Source organism: Sarcophilus harrisii, chromosome 2 (genome assembly GCF_902635505.1).
Source record: "Sarcophilus harrisii chromosome 2, mSarHar1.11, whole genome shotgun sequence".
Classification (NCBI taxonomy): domain Eukaryota; kingdom Metazoa; phylum Chordata; class Mammalia; order Dasyuromorphia; family Dasyuridae; genus Sarcophilus; species Sarcophilus harrisii.
This window is the reverse complement of record NC_045427.1, coordinates 451,170,364-451,192,770: the sequence shown is the minus strand read 5'-3', so window position 1 is coordinate 451,192,770 and position 22,407 is coordinate 451,170,364. Positions and strand designations below refer to the sequence as shown.

The following is a 22,407-nucleotide window of genomic DNA, read 5'->3' as shown; positions in this document are numbered from 1 at the left end:
TTCAGTCCCCCCTATCTTTTGATTCCTTCTTTGCTCCCTATAAATATGCCCCAAACTTCTTTATCTTTATTCAATCATTCATTCATTTATTTATATATTTATTTACTTTTTTATTTTTTTAATTTGGTGAGGCAATTGGGGTTAAGGGACTTGCCCAGGCTCACACAGTTAATTTGTGTTTTAAAAGTGTCTGAGATCAGGTTTGAACTCAGATCCTATCCACTGCACCATCTAGATTCCCCTCTTCCCTATCTTTAAAGAACTCTCCCTATTGCCTATCATCCTAACTAGCTTTCATCTTATAACTTTTCTCCCCTTCTTGGCTAAACTTTTTGGGAAAAAAAAAAAGCTTTATGCATTCAATGCCTCCACTTCCTCTCCTTTCCCCCTTTTTCTAAACTCTCTGTAATCTGGCTTCTGACCTCATTATTTAATTGAAATTGCCCTCTTGAAAGTTACCAGTGATCTCTTAATTATCAAATCTAATGGCCTTCTCCAATTCTCAACCTTTTTGACCTCTCTGTGGTCTTTGACATTTGATTGCTTTTTCTTCCTGAATCTCAGTCCTCTCTGGATTTTTATAACATCGTTCTATCTTGGTTCTCCTCTTCCCTCAATGACTGATTCTTCTTTATATCAAAAGGTAGATTTAATCTATGCCATGCCCACTGACTTTGGTGTCCCCAGAGCTCTGTTATAGTCTCTCTTCTTTTTTCCAATTATGCTCTGTCACTTGGTATTTTCATCAATTCCCATGGGTTCAATTATCTCTATGCAAATAATTCCCAGATCTACATATCCAACCAGAGTCTCTAAGCAATATCATCCATTGCCTACTGGAAGTTTTAAACTGGATTTCACAAACTCATCTCAAACTCAATAGGTCCAAAACAAAACTCATAGTTTTTTTCCTAAATCTATCTCTCTTGCAAACTTCTCTATCATTGTCAATCACCATCATTCCTTCCAGTGTTCCAGTTTCATAGCTCAGTATCATCCTCTGCTCCCCACATTTATCCCATTGTTCCAGCTCATTGCTAAATCTTGTTTTTATCTCTACAAAGTATCTCTTAGATATTCTCTTTCTCTTCTCACATAGCTATACCCCTAGTTCAGGCCCTCATTGCCTATTGCCATTGTAAGAACCTCCCACTTGGCCTCCCTGTCTCGTATCTCTTCCCACATCCCACATCAGCCAAAGTGATTTTCCTAAAGCTAGTTCTGACCATGTTGCCCTTCGTGGCTCAGTATTCTCTGTGGCTCCCTATTATTTCTAGGACTTTACTTAGCACTTAAAAACTTCCTGCATTTCCAGCCTTACTTGTATATTATTTTTCTCTCCCTCTCCTATGTTCATGCCTTTGCAGAGGGGGTCTCCTCCATGCTTTCAAGGTTTTCCTTCTTCACTTCACAACGTTTGGACTGCACTTACGAGGTGTTCCACCTCAGATCTGTTGCCTAAATGGTCTGAGTCACTCTCTTTCTCTGCAAAGTCAGTATGTTACATTCGATGTTCTTTAACTCATAGGCTTATGAACTTCATCGTGGCCGAGCCTCCTACATATGGCCACCTTTCCTTTCTGACCTTTCCTAAGCTCTTCCACCCGCACTGCCTTCCCACCTTCATCCCTTCTGTAAACATCCCATACGTACCATTTTGTAACATATTGCCTCCCTCATTAAAATGTAAGCTCCTTGAGGAAAGGGGTGTTTTTGCTTTTTCTTTGTACACCTGTGTCTGGCATACAGTAAGCATTTAATAAATGCCTGCAGATCTATCAGTTGATTGACCAGGAACTGGCCAGATTACTTGTCTTCCACGGCCTAGTGCAAATGTCATTCCCAGGGGTCACCATAATATCTGTTCCATGATTTCTCACTCCTTGCGTATCATTCCCTTTTACATCCTCATATTCCAGTTTGGATTACCTGTATCTGTGTGAAAGGTTCATGTCTCTTAATGGATTAAGCTCCGGGACAGAGACTAGGTCTGATATATTTGCATACTGTCTCTCTCTGAATGCAGAACGTGGAGTCATAGAGTTAGAACCTAAAGAGGCCTTAAACCTTAGTCTACAGATGAGGAACTGAAGCCGAGAGTTTAAATTACTTGCGCAGGGTCACCCAGCTAGCGAACGTGTAAGGCAGCATTTGAATTCAGGTCTTCCCGACTCCAAGTTCAGCCCTCTATCTACCGTGCGGGGCTGCTTCTCAACCTAGGAACAGCAAACAGTAGGTGCCTAATACATGCTGGATACATGGCTGAGTCAATAAATGGATTACAAGGAAGCGGACACGGCTCAGTGTCTTTTTAAGATCCCGGACTACAATTCGGGTCACTGCAGGAAAATCCTTCTCCGTTGCAGATCAGGAACTCCTCCCTCTCTCATTTATAAGGGCCGAGTTCCTGGGGACAGACTACGGGACTTGCCCACGACCCCACTTTTGGGGGCAGTTCTTCATGATCCCGCGAGTGTTTCTCTCCCCACTCCCCGCGCCGAGATGCTCCTCGTCAGGGATGCTGGAGTTGTGCCCCTCGCAGCCTCCCTCCGGAGCCCGCTGCCCATTCCTGTCTGCCCAAGGCGGGTTAGGATGCGAGGAGCAGAGTGCGCCAGCAGGTGGAAGCAGAGAGCAAGGTTCTCCTGGGGGTGGGGCTCGGACGCCGGAGCGGGGCAAGGCGGCCATGCGCCGCCGCCCGAGTCCCGCGCCCAGCCCCCCCCACCCCACGCTTCTCTTCGGGAACCCTTCAGGCATCCCCCAAAGCCCTTTAAGGATTTACGGCGCGCTTCCTTCACCGCAGCCCTGGGCGGTTGGTGGTGCAAGAACTTTATACCCAGTTTGCGGATGAGGAAACTGAGGCCCGGGGAGCTGTTCCCCAGGGGCGGCCATTTCCGCAGCTAACGGGAGGTAGTCGGGATCAGGAAGGCCGTTCAGGCCCCCCCCCCCGCGCCAGCGCGGGGAGCGCCGGAGATTTGGCGCATTCTGGCCCCAAGGACAGGATCAGGAGCAATGAGGGAAGTTTCAGGGGGGAGACTTCCTAAGAATCAGGACTCGGGGGTAATGACAACCGCGACAACATCATTGTTAGGGATTTTTTAAGCAGTGAGAGCCGTCCGTCCGTCCGTCCGTCCGCCCTCCACTAGACAGGCTCCCCCAGGAGTGAGTCTGAGCCCGGTCCCCAGAGGTCTTCATCTGTCAGGGTTCATGGGGTTCTCTGGCGGCGGACAGGACTGAGGACCTCCGGGGACTCCCAGATCCGGGACTCTCTTCCAGGGGAAGTTAGGCCTCGGGGCTGGCCTGCGGCCATCCGGCCCGGCCTTTGTGGCCTTTCCGGGTCAGGGCTGATTTTCTCAGGGAGCTCGCCCTGCTATCCCCGCTTGGACCCGGAAGGAAACCGAGCCTCGGCGGCGGAGGCTCTTTCTGCCCCCCTCACCAAGGGGCCCAGGGCTCTGTCCTCTGCCCTGCACAGTCCCCTTCGGCAGGTGGAGGGCGCCCCCTGGGGGAGGGGCGTTAACGGGCTGCAGGATGCTGAGAGGACAAGCAGGACCGGAAGGGGGCGGGAGGCTATGATAACACCCCCATAGTGTGTTCCGCCTCAAGAGGAGACCGGATAGTTCTCACTGAGGAAGGGGGAAGGGCCCGGAGGCTCGGTCTGCTTTGCTCCGGGCTACTTCAACGCCCAACATCAAGAAAAACTCCGACAGAGAGACTGGTTCTGCAGTCACACGCCTAGGCCCGGGAGTCTCCCTGCAGAAATGTGGCCGGCTAGGGATGGACCAGAAAGGGCGTCAGGAGCGCGGGGCACTTGCTCCAGGGAGGCTTCTCTCTCCCTCCTGGCCCGGAAGGCCGTCCGCCTTAGCAGCCAGTGCGAAGAGAGGATGCGGCTTAGTGCTTTCTTCCACCATCCCTCTGAACACAACGTCCGTGGAACTATGAGCTCCGGGGCTGCTATTGACAGCCTGGTGACGTCAGACAAACCGCATACCCTCTCTCAGCCTCAGTTTCTCCTTCTGTAAAGCAGTGTCAATGACTCCCACTCTACCTCTATTTTTCACAAAACCTTCGTAAGGAAAGAAGACTCTTTGTAAAACTTGAAGCATTTTGGAAACGAGCTGTTCTATCCTACTTAAGAACAGTTCCTGCTGAGGACGCTGACCCTGTTTTCCAAGAGGAGACGGGAAAGACTGGATGACCTCTGAGGTCCCCTCAACCTTTGAGATTCTGTGATTTTGTGAAACTGAGCTTGAGCCTCCCCTAGTAACACCAAGACCTTTAAACTCAGCATCTTTTATCTGCCTCCCCTTTGCTGTTATTTATAACTGCTTAAAGGGCCCCTCGGAGCCCCAGGGAAGAGGCAGGATCACGGCTTGACGGGGCTATGAATCTTGCGTTCCTTCCTGATGTCCTCCTGCATCTCCGGGACTACCCCGGAAAGAGTCCCCGCTTCCCCTGGGAGCAGAAACACCAAGCCAAGGTGAGGGATGGTTCCTATAAAAGGGAAAATTGAGTCCGGGTTGGGCTCCCCTCGCCGGATCCATCTGCCAGCCTGAGAGCACACACATGGTCCTCAGATGGGCGAGCTGGGACGGGAAGATCTACGGGGCATCTGTCAAAGGGCGAGCGTTTCTGATCTGTGACAAACACTGAGCAGGACGCCTGACCCTCTTCCTCTAACCCTCCCTCCCCCAGCCTGGTCTTTCGCCTTGAATCTATATGTTGCATAGGATTTAGAGCTGAAAGGGACCTTAGCCGTCCAATCCAACCCCCTCATTTTTATAGAGGAGGAAATTGAGACCCATAAAGGACAATTGACTTGCCCAAGATCACACTGCTAGGAAGTATCAGAGCCAGGATCTTTCCCCTAGGTTAATCCCTGGAAATACATGAATTTTCTTAGGGGTGCAAATATGTACCTTTTAAGTCTTTGGTTCAGATCAAAAAAGGATCCAGTTGAATTATTAAGTTGGACTCTGACCCTTACATCATTTCAGTCCAATGGAAAGAGCCCTGGGTTTGATATCAAAGACCCTGAATTCAGGTGCTACCTCCACTACTTACAATCTGGAAAAATCCCTTCCCTGATCTGGGTGTTACTTTGGTCACCCCCAAATCGAGGGGGGTGACTCAGATGGTCTTGAAGGTGCTTTCTAGTCTCAGTCTCTGATCCTACAAGCCAGAGATGTCAAACAGGAGGTCCAAAAGCCAAATCTGACATATAACATTCCTAACTGTGGCTCGAATCAGATTAATTGAGAAATATTCAACAAAATAAATAAATATGAAATATAACATAGATAACATTATATTTAAAAGTGAATCAATGTGCAGCCTCAGACATCCTTATGTAAAAATCTTCATTTTTATTTGAATTTGATACAACTGTTAATCACCTAATCATTTTTTACTAATATAATTTTTGTTGACCTATTAAATATTACTGCTTGTACTATTAGTACCCATTCATTATGAAAATGCATCATGATAACCAAAAACTCTAACATAAAGTTAATAATGCTTTAATTCACTGTTTTTGAAAAAGGAGTTTATTTTATTACTATCAGTAGCTACATTAATTTGAAAAGTGGTAATGTATGTGAGCAAGATATTATTTGTAAATGCTATTGAAAGGATATTTGGTTCTTTTTGGATCCAAGGGCTTCATGGACCCTTTGCATAGACTTTGCAGTTCTTGATGTACAGATGGAGAACCATGGGTGCAGGAGAAAGGGTCCTAGATCTGGGACCAGATCACAGAGAATGGGATATGGAATCCAAAGGCCTGGATTAGTTTACTAGAATTTAGATTTACTATGTGATCTTAGACAAATCATTTTCCATTTCTAAGTCTCAGTTTCTTAGTCTGTAAAATATTTGCACACTATCTACTTCACAGGGTAGTCTTGAACCTGAAAATGCTGTCAAATGGGAGATTTGATCAATATTAAATTCAAAATCTTCTACTTGCTGGTGTGTGACCTCAGATGGCTCACCATCTCTGTATTTCAATTTTCTCAAATCTAAAAAATGGATAATATTCCTGGCAAGACTTGCCTGCTAGGGCTGCTGTGAGGATTGAATGAGGCAATGTATGTAAAGTACTTTGTACTTTCAAAGTGCTACAAGAACGTGAGCTGTCATTATCATCCAAAGGAGGTACATGTTTATAGGAGGTGGGCACTGGGCCAAGACCAGCAAGGATCTCCCATATACAGTCTCTAAAAATCATATCCAGCTCTAAACATTTCTCTCCCAATAGCTTCCATTTCCAGTGTGTCAAGGCTTACAAAGTCTTTCCTTTAACAACCTAGAAGGTAGGTCGCACAAGGTTTTTTAAGCTTCATTTTGGGAGTGTGTGGGAGTGGGAATCTGTGATTTTATCAGGACTAGGGAACTTCTTGTATGGAAACTTCCTCTGCCCATGGAAATCGGCAGCTCTTCTGCACCTTATGAGCTTGGACAATCACTGGGGACACTCACAGGTGAAGTGACTCACTTGTCTGTGATCCCTAGGGCTGGTGAGTGTGTCAGAAGTGGCTCTTCCTGACATCCCCGGTGCTAGCTTGTTCCATCTCCACTTTACAGAGCAGGAAGCTGAGGTCCAGAGAATAGAAAGGACTTGCTTGGGATCCTGCAGCCTATAAATGTCAGAGGCAGGACTCACCCTTAGATCTTTTTATTACCAAATCACTACCAGCAGCCGGGCAGTGAGGTGGCTCAGTGGAGAGAGCACTGGTCTTGGAATCAGGAGGACCTGAGTGCAAATCCAACCTAGGAAAGTCACTTAACCCTGATTTCCTCAGAATGAACTGAAGAAGGAAGTGGAAAATCACTCCAATGAGTGGGGTGACAGTCAGACATGACCAAAAATGACTTGACAATAATGACTTGAGCAGTTGCTTGAGATGTGTCCAGGAAGCCCCCTCTGGGGCTCCACTGGCTTGGACTTGAACAAAGATGACGGCTGGGTGAGTAGACTGTGCCTTAGTTTCTCTTCTGAGATGCAAGAGCATTCAGGCTCACATCTACCCACTTAATAGAAGATAACACAAGCACAGGCAACTCAGGTTTGGGGAGGTGCACATAGAATACACTACTAGCTGGGAAAGTTTGCTTCAGACTTCCCTGTCATAAGGGTAGTTAATGACAATAACTACCATTTCTATGGAGTTTCATCATTTATAGACAACTAATAATAGCTAACATTTAAATTCCCTTAGAATTTCTGAATATCAGTTTGATCCTCACATCAATCCAGTGAAATAGGTGTAATTAACCCTATTTTATAAATATGGAAAATGAAATCAAAAGAGGTTAAGAACTGCCAATTTCCATGGGCACAGGGAGTTTCCATGACTTGCCCAGGGTCATACAGCTGTTAGCTATTAAGAATAGCCTTCTAATTCTTCTCTCTGCCTCAAGTCTCTCCCTGCTCCAATCCATCATTCACTGAACTGTGAAGGTGATTCTTCCAAGGGGCAAGTCAGACCATGTCATTACCTCTCCTCAATGAGAATAATCTCTAGGATCAAATGAATAGTATTTGAAAAGTAAAGACTTTCCTAATCCTTCCATAAGTCTTTCTTTTAGTTTTCTTAAACCTAACTCCCTTCCCATTACATTATCAGTAAGTCAGTCAGTCTGTACACTTGTCACATTATGCCTGGGAGGGGGGTGTAATCAAATTATGCACACTCTTTGATACCCTGATACCTATCCTGGGTCTGTATCCCAAAAGGATTTTTTTAAAAGGGGGTGGGAAGGACCTACTTATACAAAAATATTTATAGCAGCTCTTTTTGTGATGGCAAAGAATTGGAAATTGAGGGGATACTCATTTAGTTGGGAAATGACTGAATACATTGTGGTAAATGAATATAATGGAATACTATTGTGTTATAAGAAATGATGAGAAGGCAGATTTCAGAAAAATCTGGAAAGACTTAATATGAACTGATGCTAAGTGATGTGAGCAGAACCAGGAGAATATATATATATATATATATATATATAAAGTAACAGCAACATTGTGCAATGATCAACTTTGATAGTCTTAGCTCCTCTCAGCAATACAATGATCCAAGACAATTCCAAAGGATTCATGATGAAAAATGTTGTCCTCATCCAGAGAAAGAATTATGGAATCTGAACGCAGATGGAAGCATACTATTTTCACTTTATTTTTTACCTTTGATTCTGTTTCTTCTTTCACAACATGACTATTATAGAAATCATGTTTTACATGATTGCACATATATAACCTATATCAAATGCTTGTTATCTTAGGGAGGGGAACAGAGAGAGAAGAAGACAATTTGGAACTCAAAAACATTTTAAGTGAATGTTAAAAATTGGGTTTATTTTAAAATGGAAAAAATAAAATACTGGTTTTAAAAAGAAATAATACACTTGTTGTTCTCCACAAATGACACCCCCCATTTTCCATTTCCCTATCTTTTCATTGACTATCTCCCAAGCTTAGAATTTTCTCCCTCAAGACTCAATTAAAATCCCATCTTCTGCACGAGACTTTTCCTGGTTCACCCCTCCTTTCACCCCTCTCCACCTGTAAGTGCCTACCCTCTGAAACTACCTTCCATCTCCTCTATACACACACACACACATACACACACATATGCACACATATGTTTTAAAATTTATTTTAAACTTAAATACACAATAAGAAAAAAACATTGTCATAAATGCAGGAGAACATGAAAGGATTCAATATAAAGCAATAAATTTCCAATTCAAGAAAATATATATTAATAAATATTATACATTGTTTTCATAGCCGTCTAGTTTTTCTTTGCTTCCTTGTAGGTTTTCTTTTGTTCTTGCTATGCACTTTTTTCTTTGTTTTTTTTCCCTCTATCCTCCATTCCATTCCCCACCCCACCCCCCAAGACTACAGTTAGACACAAATATACACATATATACATATATATATATAGCTATACTTTGATATCTATAAATATCTACATATTACACAATATACTCATGTATTGTATTCTCTGGGTATATATATATATATATATATATATATATATATATATGTACATATATACACACATGGCGCATATACATATACACACACACTATATGCATATTATGAATGTACACACAATATGTCATGCAAGTACCTGGTTATTTACATGTTGTCTCCCCTGTTAGAATGTAAGCTCCCTGAGGATAAGAATTATCCTTGCTTTTCTTTATATTCTTAGTATTTAGCTCAAAGCCTGGTATACAGTAAAAACTTAATAAATGCATATTGACTGACAGAAGAGTGGCAGCATTTTAGCTTTTGAACTCTGACCTCAAATCCATGCTCTTCACTCCCATAGGCTGGGTTTGAATCCTGGTTCTCCAACAATCCTACCCTGGGGCTGTCACATATCTTCTTGTTATCACTTCCCTCATCTGTAAAGTTAAAAGGTGGGACTAGATTAACACATCCCAAAATTCTGAGTATAAGAATCCCTTTTTAACACTAAAAAAAAGTTTCATGGACTTCTACATGATGTTAATTACAAATAATAATAAATAATAAATAATAATAATAAAAACAAATAATAATTTGTTTGCACCAATTTGTAAACTATACAGGATAACAAAAACCTTAATTGTCAGCAGCACTTAAACTAGTCCAAAGCTAGCTTTAAGCTAGAGTTTGTTTTGGTTTTAATCACAATAACATCTACATATATTTAAAAGTTGTAGCCTTATGGGTAATAACAACAATAACAAAAGCCAGCAAGGTTGATAGAGCTAACCCTTGGCTGATTCCCATCTGAGACTCCTGGTGACCAGTGGGCAGCTCACTTAAAGTCTCAGTGCCCCAAGCAGTTCTTGAAGGTTAGAAATCGGGGAACACTGCTGGTCTTCATTGGCTGAGAGATTCCTCCCTGGGGGAAAGTGTAGCTACACATGCATGTGAAATCTTAGATAAAGGGGCAGCTGGAGGGCACAGTAGACAGCCCTGCCCTGGCACCAGGAGGATCTGAATTCGAATACAGCCTCAGACATTTAACACTTAGCTAGCTGTGTGATCTTGGGACACTTCACTTACTCCCAATTGCCTCGTTGAAAATATTGTTAGAAAAGTAATCTCAGGTCAAGACACACACACACACACGCACACGTGTGTGTATGTGTTGTGTATATGTATATAAAGTGCTTATATATACATATAAACATATTTGCATATATATATAGACGTAGATATAAGTACGTGACTTTAGGTAGCATATGAATTATAAGTATGGATGACACATTTTCTTCTTTTTGGGTCCAAACATGGTTTCCTCCATGCTAGATAACACAGTGCATACAGTCCTAGGTCTGGAATCAGGAAGAGCTGAGTTCAGATCCAGTCTCAAACACTAGCCAGCCGCGTGCCCTTGAGAAATCATTTAACTTCTGTTCACTTGTAAAATGTGGATGATAACAGCACCTGCTTCCAGGTAGTTGTAAAGTTCGAATGAGTGCTCAGGGCAGCCTGGCCTAGGGTGAGTGCTAGATAAATACGGGTTACTGTTATCCAGAGCTATCACCAGTACAGATGGACAGGGGCCCTGCAATTGAAGAGTTGGCCAGGGCACGGAGCAAGGGGTGGTTTTCTCAGGGTTCCAGAGCCTACCAGAACTCAGGGGTGTCCTGCCCTCAAGCCCCATACCACTGGGCCACTCACTCCACAGATGATGGTGTCCGTCCCCCTCTCTGCGAACATCACATTATTCTCCCCAGCTCCAGAAGGGATGTGCAGGTACTTGTTAGGCTGGGTCCCCAACCTCCATGGCCAGATGCTTGCTGTGTACCTGGCAGCTCCCTCCAGGTCTGTGGCCTCCGAGCTGAGAGCCACTGGACTGACCTGGAAGGTCCCTCTCAGTCCTGAATCCCACAAGCCTCTGCTCTTTCATCCCGGGCTGGTTTAGGCATTCAGGTGAGAGCTGAGCAGCTCTCAGTCTTGCAGCCCCAGCCAGCTGCTGTGCAGGCGGCCTTTCCAGCCGGGGAAAGGAGCCCAGTGCAGCCCTGGGGAACAGGTGAAAGAGGCATCAAACGGGGGAAGGAAAAGTCACCTACTCTCAAGGAGGTCAGAAAGCTGAGGCTCGTGGCTGGGGTGTTCTGTAAATCATGCAGCCAGGAATGGAGCCGGGCCCCGGTCTCTGGAAGAGTTATGAGTGATGTTCAGTCACCCCTCCTTCCCCCCCCACCTGGAGCTCGATGGTGCTCCCGCTCCCTGATGCGTGAACCCCTTGGAGGGAGGTGGGGAGCAGATGCAGCTGGGGGGTGGGGGGGTCACACACTGTTACAATTTCCACATTCCTCCTTCGTCCTGAGCCAGGGTTGGAAGTGCCCTCTCTGCAGATGTCCACCACCTTGAAAACACTGAGTTATTGGGAGCTGGGGGTAGCAGATGGGGGAGGGGAGGGGGAAGTCGGGGCGGGGGGGCTTCAGTACTAGTCCAAAACATGCGCACTCTGGAGATCTGTGATCATGGTATTGAGAAAGCTAACAAAGTAACGGAGACAGCTGGTGGTGCAGGGGATAGAATTCTGGAACTTGGAACCAGAAGGCTGTGGTTCAGTCATAGCTGACCCCAATGGGGGTTTTCTTGGCAAAGATACTAGAGAGGTCTTCCATTTCCTTCTCATTTTACAGATGAGGAAACTGAGGCAAACAGAGCCAAGTGGTTTGCCCGCGTCACACAAGTGGCATGTGAAGTCATATTTGAATTTAGGACTTCCTAACTCTAAACCCAGCACTCTCTCCACCTAGATGCCTAAGGTGAAATCCAGCCTCAGATGCTTACATCTTCCTGGCCCTTGGTTTCCTCATTTGTAAAAAGGGGAAATAATAGGATCTACCTTGCAGAGTTGTTGTGAGGATCAAATGAGCTAATATTTATGAAAAACTTCTAGCGCAGTGTCTGATACTTAGTAGGAATCCTTATTCCCACTATTGTAGAATTTAGAACTGGTTGTTATTGTTGCTATTGTTCACTTGTTTCAGTCCCGACTCTTTGTGGGCCTGTTTAGAGTGAGTTTTTTATGGCAAAGATACTGGAGTGGATTGCTCTTTCCTTCTCCAGCTCGTTTTACAGATGAGGAACTGAGGTAAACAGGATTAGGGAGGTAGTCACACAGCTAATAGAACTGGAGGGGACTTCAAGGATTAGTTAGTCCTATATTTTGATTTTATAGATGAGGAAACTGAGACCCAGAAGGTAGGATCACATAACTTCTCCATGCCCAGACCTAGTGAGCTGCAGTGCCAGAATTCAGTCCAGGTCCCATAATGGCCTCTGGCAATAATAACAATTCTGATTCCAATTGGAACAATGCACTAGTTAGAAGCAAGGAACACTTGCATTGAGGATCTAACAAAGGAGATTCTTATGTTGTTCAAGGGACCTTTAAAAAAAAGTCTCAACTTCAGGATTCTGTTAATTTGGATGGTCTTATGTAAGAAAAAAATACCTTTTTGGGTTTTCACCTTCATCTCTTCTTACACACAGGTTTTCTCAAAGGGGAATATAGGAATCTTATGGGTTATGAGATGAGGGATTCCTTTTTGTCTTAGAAACAGAAATCCAACCTTTTCCTGATGTTTGTCTCATTTCCATTTAACCTGGCCTGGTGTAAGTTATGGCTAATGGGCACAGGTGCTTTCCTCCTTCTCTCTCCCTCCTATACCTGACCTTTTCCCTTCTTTCTGAGACTTAGCTTAGATACTATAAAGTTGGGTTTGGGTGAAACACTCTGCACATTCAATAAAAAAGACCTTGAAATTCGATTTACTTTTCAAATCTGCCTCCCTTTCCTACTTCCCATTTTCACTTCTCATGTCAAACAGGGTTTGTTAGGGTTTGTTACTGAATCTAAACTGAACACTTACTTATCAGCATCACTTCTCTGAAAGACTTCAAATCACCTTTCACTCAGCAGCTACTCCATAGCTTCTCCTCTCTCCTTTCCCCGACTCTACCTCCTCTCCTTAGCTGACCTTGCTTTCTGCTTTGCTAAATCCATTCATCATGAACTTCTGCAAGCTTCAAACTTCTTTAGGTTCTCATTCATCGTCTGCTCCTTCACAATGGTGTTAGAGCCCCCCATTCATGCTAAGACCTGTCTCTACCCTGGTACCCTAGATCCTAACACCTCCCTTCTCTTCATCAATCTATCTCTGTTTCTCTTTTATTCTGTATCCATCTGTCTGTCTTTGTCTCTCTGTGTGCTTTGTGTCTGTGTCTCTGTCTTCTAGCCTACCCTCTGTGTGTCTATCTTTGTCTCCCTGCCTGCCTGTAATTGTCTCTCTGTCTCTTTGTCTTTCTGTCTCACTGTCTTTCTCTTTCTCTGCCTGACTCCTTGCCTGACTGCCTAAAATAGTCTCTCTGTCTTTCTATCTCTGTATGACTCAATATCTCAAACCATCATCTAATTTTCCATCTTTTTCCTGAAAAACAATCCCCTAAAAAGAGTTGGCTACACTTGCTGCCTTCACTTCCTCACCCACCCACCCACTCCTTAGATCTCCGCCGTCTGTTTTCTATCCTCATCACTCTACTGAAAATTCTCTCCTAACATCTTGCAGTGACCTCTTAAATTTCAGATTCAATGTCCTTTTCTTAGTCTTTATGAACCTTGACCTTTCCACAGCATTTGATACTGCTGACCACTTTCTAGTTCTGTATATTCTCTCCTTCCTTGACTTGCAACAAGATATAGCTCTCCTATTCATCCATCCCCTTTTATCCATTCATATGGTCATCACCCTAGTTCAGACCCCAGTCACCTCTTCCCAGGACTATTGCAATAACATCCTAATGATCCAGTCTTTCCCCTCCATAATCCATCGACCACACAGCTTCCAAAATGATATTCCTAAAACTCATGGGTCCGACCATGTCATTCCCTGCTCATTAAATTTCAGCATTTCCTAGGAGTTTTAGAACAAAGCACAAATACCTCCTTTTGGCAATTAATATCTTTCAGCCTAGTTCCAACTACCTTTCCAAGTTAATTATGCATTATTTCCCTTCATGCATTGCTCATTGTACCCAGATAGCTTACTGGATATTCCTTAAACATGGGATTCCATTTCCTGTCACTGTGGCCTTGCACAGACTGTCCTGGTTTCCTGAAATGCATTTCTTCCTCATTTTCAACCTTTTAGAATTCTTAGAGCTCTCTTCAAAGTTCAAGCACTACTTCTTCCATGTAGCTTTTTCTGATCCCTTATCCTCCTGTCCCTTGATCCTCCAATTGCTAGTGCTTCTCTATCCCTCAAATTACTCATGATATACTTTGGGTCTATGTTGTATTTACTTATATATGTAAATAAGTGTCTCATTTCTTCTTGTAGAATGAAAAATCCTCGAGGGCAGGGCTTCTTTTGTTTTGGGTTCTGAATCTTCAGCAATTAGGATGGTGCTTGATATATGGTAGGTAATTAATAAATGTTGATGATTGATTCTGATCTCCACTGATTCATCATCCTTCCTCATGTCCCACAGCTCTGTGCTCAGCCCAGTTCTCTTTTCTCTTTACATTCTGCTCTTTTGGAGATCTCATTCCTTTCTATATTTTCAGTTATCATCTTGAAATAGATGTTCTTCAGTCTGTTCAGTCTTCATCTCTCCTCTGAGCTCTAGACCTGCACCTCTAACTGCCTGCCAGATATCGCTACCTTGATGTCCTGCCAACATTTCAAACTCAACATATGCAAGACTGAACTCATCCTTTCTCCCCCAAACCTGCATACCTTCTGTTTCTGTTGATGGCAACACCATTCACCTTGACCTCAAACCTCAGCTGTCCTTGAGGCTTCCCTCTTCCCTAAGTGGCAAAGTTGTTATTCTGTCTCTGTGAGATCCCTTACCTCCTCTCCATTATTGCTACTATTACTCCAGTTGAGACCTTCCTCAGTTCTCTCCTGGACAATGCCTCCTAACTGATTTCTTTCATTTCCAATCACAGAGCTGCCAAAAGAATGCTCCCAATAGCATAGAAACTTTCAGTGGCTCCTTCGTGTCTCTAAGACAAAATACTTCTTAGCCTGATATTACATAATCAGGATATTTTCTACCTTTCCTTCCTTACAGATCACTTCCTTTTGTTGTTGAGTAGTTTTAGTCATGTCAGATTCTTTGTGACTCCATTTAGTATTTTCTTGGCCAAGATTCTGCCATTTCCTTCTCCAGCTCATTTTACAGATGAGGAAACTGAGGCAATCAGGCTTAAGTGACTTGCCCAGGATCACACAGCTAAGAAGTGTCTGGGGTCAGATTTGAACTCAGAGAGGATGAGTGTTCCTGATTCCAAGCCCAGGGCTCATGCCATCTAACTGGTTTCACTTCCTTTTAGAATATCTGTAATCTAGCCAACCAGGAACCAGCTCAGCCTGATCTGTACTCTGTCTAGATCTCTTCTTTGGGTCCTAGCACATTTTTTTGTCTTCTACTTAAGATTATGGGATCATAGATTTACATATTTACAGACAAAAGGAACATTCAAGGTCATTTTTTAATTGATGAAACTGAGACCAAGAGGAGTTGGGATTTACTTAAGACCATCCTGCTATTATAAATTGCAAACCTGGATTTGAACCCAAGTTCTTTAATTCCAAATCTAGTAGTCTTTCCATTGCACAATGCTAATTTGCATACCCATCCTATCCCTCTTCACACTCCAATTTCCTTGAAGGTAGGCACTGTTTCCCAATTATAATTGTCATTTATATAACACACACATATATATGTATAACTTTATATATATATATATATCTTCTTTTGGATGGTTTGCAAAGTAATTTACATATATTATCTTCCTTCATCCTGACAACAATCCTGTAAAATAGGATGTATTATCCCCCTTTTTTACAGTTGAGGAAACTGAGGCTGAGAGAGGTTAAGTATGTTGGCCAGGGCTAAGAGCTAGTAAAATTCTGTGGCAGAATTCAAATTCAGGTCCTTCTGGCTCCAAACCCCCTGAGCCATTAAGCAGCCTCATTGCATATTAGGTGTATTAATAAATATGTTCTCTATTTTAGCATTCTTGGTTCTTGGTTCCTTAGAACCAAGAATGTTAAAATAGAAAACATATTTAGGTTCTCATATAAAATAGAGAACATATTAAGGTTCCTTTCCGTTCTAAAGCTCCCTCTATTTCTTCTATTCCTTTGGTCATTATAATTCTATGCATTCAGTTAGATGGGAATTAGGGGTGGGCTGGGTTATGAGGGGGTATTTTTTCTTCCAATGGTCCTGGACCCTGATTCTGAGCTTTCTGAAATTATAAGCTAATGGGAGGCTCTGCCGTCTATCCCTGCAACCTAACGTATTGCTAATGGGTTTCACTTAATAACAATAAGCTGAGATAACAGACAGATTTAATTAAAAAAAATCCAAGCCTTCTTTCTTCTCCTCTGCAGCGTCCAGGATATGGAGTCTGCAGCAATGAACACTTAACAACGATAACATGGAAACTAAAAATGAAAACATCGGTGGCGAGAGCCGTTTCCCCTTTTTCTAAAAAGAGATCTCTCCTCCTGCCTCCCTCTCCCCCCACCCTCACACCCCCATGGAGCCCACGTTATTTATAGTGTTAATTTTGTCCACTGGCCGCTGCTTGAACTAATTTCATTTACACCGACCTTGTACAGCTCACCGCCACCAGTCCTTACTCCCAGGGAATGTTTTGCCAAAGCTGGAGAAATGTCCTTGCCGCAAAGACAGGAAAGGGTGTTGGGCAGCAGAGAATTCAGTCAGGTCCTGGGAAACTGACCAGCGCAAACTTGTGGGAGGGGTTCTTAAGGACCAGGAGGCCCTCGGGTAGGGAAGGATGACTGACAAGGAGGTCCTAGTTGGAAGAAATCTAAGGGAAAAGGGAACCTAGATTTGGGGAACTTTAATATCCTATAGTCTCCATTCCAACATTCTGTTTTCTAAGGACAAAGGACATCTTGGAAGTATAATCTGATGGTCAAAGAAGTTTCTATTTGATGGAGTCTGAGGACAGGGAAGTCTCATTTGGAGGACATTTAAGGGACAAGGAAGCCTCAGGGAAGGTCTGACAGATAAAGGAACCCCACTTTGGGGAATTCACTCATTTGGAGAGACGGGCTAAAGAATAAGGAGGCAATGGTTTAGGGGAGCCCAAGGAAAAAGGGTGTTTAAGTTTGGGGAATCCTAAATGGACAAGAAGGTAAAAGCTTGAGAGAATCTGCCCCAACTAGGAGACCCTGGTTATTCTAAGAGAATAAGGAGGCCCCAGTTCAGTAGAGGCTGAAGGAAAGAAGATGTGGGGGAGTCCAAGGAGTAAGGAGACCTCAGTTGGGTCAAGGAGGCCCCATTTTGGGGGAGTCTGGGGCCGTTGAGGCCTGCCTAGCAGCTGGCTGGGTTGCCTGTCCTGGGCTCAGCAACCGTGAGATGAGGAGGAAGAATGAGCCCACGTTATTGCTTTAGCGTTGGGCTCTGGGTGTTCATTAAACCCTGCGTGTGCCTCCCTATTGATATGCCTCGCTGTGTGCTGGCCCCAATAGAGAGATCGCTGGGCTGATAGACAAGGGGGAACAATGATACCCGGAAGAGTGGCTGGCAGAATAATGAATGGATTTTCTGGAAGTGTTACGCTGAATTTCATTCTGCAAGAATTTAATTAAAAAGACTCAAATATATCTGATAATCCTCCCAGCAACGCCCCAGACCCCATCCTACCGATAGGCTCCCTGACAACGGGTGCTTTCTGCCAATAAAGGGCAGAAGTAGACGTGGCACGGTTGGGGGGTGAGGAAGGGAGTGCAGAACTGCAGACAACAATGACAGACCCCCCCCTCACCCAACCCTGGCCTTGGCAGGAGTGATTGGAAAGAGCCCTTATCACAATCACCTAGTAAACTTCCCGAGAGGGAGAAACTGAGGTTCCTGAGAAAGCATAGTTTTTGGAAACCCAGGGCTCCCGATGTCCAACTAGGTTTAAAGCCCCAAATCCCAGGACCCCAAAGTCTGCCCTATGGATTGGTGGCTAGGTCCAGACCCTGGTGGGCACCTCCCCTTATTTCTTGGCACTCATGGTCAGAGCCATGGGAGATCACACTACCTCCCTTTCTGGACCTGACACTCCCCTTGTCAATCAATTGACCCATAAATTAGTGCCTACTGTGTTCTCCCCTCACTTCCTGATCATAATTTGTCCAAAGAGAGCCATTGAGGCTCAATTGACGTAAATTACAAACTCCTAGAAGAAAAATGTGTCAAAACCCCAAGGAAAATATTCCATAGAAAAGATTCTCTTTGTACTTTAAAGGGATAAGTTTAAGTCACTTTCAGGTCTTGTGATCTTATAAATCCTATAAATCCCTGTCCCTTAGCTTTGTGATTCTGGACAAATCATTTTCTATCTCTGGTCCTCAGTTTCTTTGCCTGTAAAAGGATGGCTTATTTTGCCTACTTGATCTCTAAGTCTAAAATTCTGTACTCTAAGCTTTCTCTAACAACTGGCATTCTATGCTCCATGTAGCTGGCACAGAGCGGTACTTCCTAAGTGTGGATTGATTGGTAACTTGGCATTCTGTGTTCTAAGACTGCTTCCAGCTGAGAGACAGAGGGACTTAAGGTGTGATATTCTGTAGTTTTTTGGGTGTGTGAGAGAGTGATCGGGGTTTGGGAATGAATGTTTTCATAGGGAAAGCCTTTTGCCTTGGCAAGTCACCTATGTGGATGAAGCAGCTGCGATGTCCCTATGCCTCTCTCTCTCCCAGCCTCTCTCTGAGCATGTATACAGGGAAAGCCCCCTATGACCAGAGCTAACTCCCTCTTCTTTTCTTCCTGTTAAAAGTACTTTTACCAAAGCCTAGCTCAGGTACCGCTTCTTCCATATTGCCTTCTTTGATGTACCACCTCTTCCTCTCCCTACCCCTGCCCCTCACCTTTCACCCCATCTGTCTCCCCAGAACTGAAGGTTCTTTCTCCCTCTACAAAGTTCATTGGAGCATTTTGTCTGAGTCAAAGAATATTTGTCAGTTGGATTGGTAGTTGAGATGGCTGTGTTCTAGTCATGGCTTTGCCCAGAACTAGCTTTGTGGCATAAACTCTCTGCCATCCCTTCAATGGGGCATCAGAGTGGCACAGAGGGTAGAGCAGCAAATCTGGGTCTGGAGTCCCTGAGTTCAATCTGGCCTTACCTACTAGCTATGCAATCCTGGACAAGGCACTTAATCCCTATTTGCCTCAGTTTCCTCATCTGTGCAAGGAGGATAACTGGACTCAAGATGACTCGAGTCCAAATCCAGCCTCATAAGCTTATTCATGGTGTGATTCTTGGCAACTCATTTAATCTCTGTTTTCTCCAATTTCCTAATTTGTAAAATGGGGTAATGACAGTACTTTCTTCCCTGGGTTGTTGTGAGGATCAAGAGAGGTAATAATTGTAAAGCGTGTAGCACAGTGCATGTCACTTAGTAAGTGCTTTATAAATGTTAGCTACAGTGCTTTATAAATATTAGCTACCATCATTATTATCACCAGTAAAACTAAAAGGTTGAACTGAATTAATTCCAAGGTTTCTTACTCTTAATGTGACAAAGTGAAAAAATACTGAACTTGAAGTCAGAAAAGCCCTGGATTTTAGTTGTGATTCTTGACACTTACAAGCTCTGCATTTACTATGGTTAAAATACTGGGAACATACACACAAAAAGGAGACAATTGTTGTCCTCAGGGAGCTTACATTCTATTTGGGAGCTGTCGTTTTACCTGCTAAATCTCAGTATCCTCATCTGTAAAATGGGAATAGCAATACTCATATTATCGATCTTTACGGGATTGTTGACAGAACCCAATAAGATAATGTATCTAAAGAGACTATGTAAATGTTAACTATTACTATAATTCTATGATCTAAAGTCTCTTCTATCACTACTATTTGTTCAGACATCTCTTCCAAGTCTAATATTCCATAATTCCATAATCTATGTTTTAGCATTCCTATGGGTTCCAAAGTCCCTTTTAAGATCCAACATTCTATGGCTACCATCATATATTCTGAAGTTTCATCTATTTCTAACATTCTGTTCTAAGATTCCATTAAGCTCTAATATTCTAAGTTCTAGATTTTAACATTTTTTATCGAAAATCCATTTCAGTTCTAATATTCTATGCTCTCTGTTCTCAGATTCTATATGCTAAAACTCCATCTAAATATCTGACATTTTCTGTTTTATGGATTAACAATATATGCTCTAAGAAAGATCCCTCTGAGCTCTAACATTTGATGATATAATATTATATGGACTCTCCCAAATACAAGTCACCCAGCATTGTGCCCTTCGTTCTTTGAGCTTCAAGCTAAATATTTTCATTTCCAAGAGGTCTGTGGGTCATGATTATACCCTGACTGGAGATCCAGGCTGGCCATATCCCAGTCCTCCGGTCCCTTTCTTTGCTCTTTCTGCAACATCCAAAGAAAGCTTCTAATGAATCTCAAGATATGTGTTATCAAAATCCAGTGTCACCATCTATCACTTGGAGAATCAGCACACAATTTATTGGAGGGTTGAGGTAGTGGCAGCTGCTGAGGCGATGGATGGCTCAGCTGTCATGCTCAGAGAGAAGGATGAGTGGGGCCTGGGGGCCAGGAAGCTGCCATCGAAAAGCCCTATGTCTGGGAACTGGGATGGGGGAGGAAAAGCAGGCAACCTGGCAGAAGGTGCATCCGCTCTACTCTTCGGTTAGTACCACTGGCAGCAGCCTGGGAAGTCATTTGTCTCAAGCTGCCTGGTGCAAGGGGAAGGAGAGTGAACCTGGAATTGAGCCTCGCCATTTATTAACTGTGTGATTTGGGGCACATAGCTTCTATCTAAATCTCAATTTCTTCATCTATAAAATGGGCATAATGTTTGTACTCCTTAGCTCAAGGAACTCTCATGAGAATCATGCTGTAAATGCCTCTATTGTTATCTGTCAGTCCTAAGTTGCCCAAACTGTAGGAACTCATCATTTCCTTATTCTCGCCACCATTATCTGAACTTACTCCAGTTTGTCAGGATCCTCTTTAAAATGCGGTGGTCAGAATTGATCATGGTTCTCTCAACTGTGAGCTGACTGGACATGCTCCATTTCTTTTCCTATTGGTACTCTCCCTCAGGCTGTCTTGTTTTGTAACCAATGGCCCTGGGTCCCCGAGGCCTTGTCTCTGAAAGAACACAGTTCTCAGAGTGGGAAGGGACTCCAAACTCCACCTGCCACCTTTTTTCAGGATCTGTGCTAGTCGTGTGTGTGTGTGTGTGTGTGTGTGTGTGTGTGTGTGTGTGTGAATGAGAATTCGTCCTAACAGTAGTATGCTGGCTTGAAAACCATACTGGAATGGAAGCCGGGAGATCGATCGATCTATCTATCTATCTATCTATCTTATCTATCTATCTATCTATCTTATCTATCTATCTATCTATAATTCATCTCTTGGCAACTTTCATGCTTTGCTTCTTCTGCTCTTTGGAGTTGAGCAGAAGAATGTTAGACCCTCTTCCCCATAATGGCCTTTTAAATACTTGAGAACAGTGAACATGTGGCCCTTAGACCTTCTCCAATTGAAATGCTTTTTAGGTCCTTTAACTGACATATATAGAAAGAAGGAAAGAAGAAAGGAAGGAAGGAAGGAAAAAAGGAAGGAAGTAAGGAAAGGAGAGAGGGAGGGAGGTAGAGAGGAAGAGAAGGAGGAAGAGAAGCAGGGGAGGAAGAGAGGGAGGGAAGGAAGGGGGGAAGAAGGAAAGAAGGAAAGAAGGAAGGAAAGGAGAGAGAGAAGGAGGAAAGATTGATTAAATACTTACTAAGAGTTAGGCACTGTGCTAAGTGCTTTACAAATATTTCATTTGATCATCATAACACTGAGAGATAGGTGTTATTATTAACTTCATTTTACAATTGAGGAAACTGAGGCAAATAGAGGTTAAATGATTTGCTTAAAATAACACAGCTAGTGTCTGAGGCCAGATTTGAACTCAGGTCTTCTAGACTCTGCACCTAATGCTTTATCTATTGTGCCTTGTTACTTTTGTATGGTGTACAGTTGTCCCATACCCTGTTAGTCTTCTTCTGGAAGAATTCTGCTCTGCTGAAGTTCTTCCTAAAATATATGATTTAGAGTTGACTCAATACTCAATAACATGTAGTATGACCAGAGGAAATGAAAGTAGGGCTGTTACCTATGTTATTTTAGTCATTTGCAAAACTATTATGCTATATATTCTATTTTTAAAGTCTAAAATCACATTCTAGCTGTTATATTACATAGTTGGCTAATATTGGGCTTATGGTCCACTAAAGCCCCCCGATTTTTCTCATATGCACTTTTGTCTAGTCAACTAATGTAGAACTTGACATCTATCCCTGTTGGATTTCATCATCTTAGA

At 43.3% G+C, this 22,407-nt stretch overlaps 1 long non-coding RNA gene across 1 annotated transcript in view; it reads left to right on the top strand.

The window, feature by feature from the left end:
* Window positions 1-2,739: 2,739 nt before the first annotated feature.
* LOC116421738 overlaps window positions 2,740-22,407 on the top strand; it is a 77,024-nt gene continuing 57,356 nt past the window's right edge. The window contains exon 1 of the long non-coding RNA XR_004232241.1: window positions 2,740-4,474. This is a non-coding gene — a long non-coding RNA (uncharacterized LOC116421738). The remainder of the gene's footprint in view (window positions 4,475-22,407) is intronic.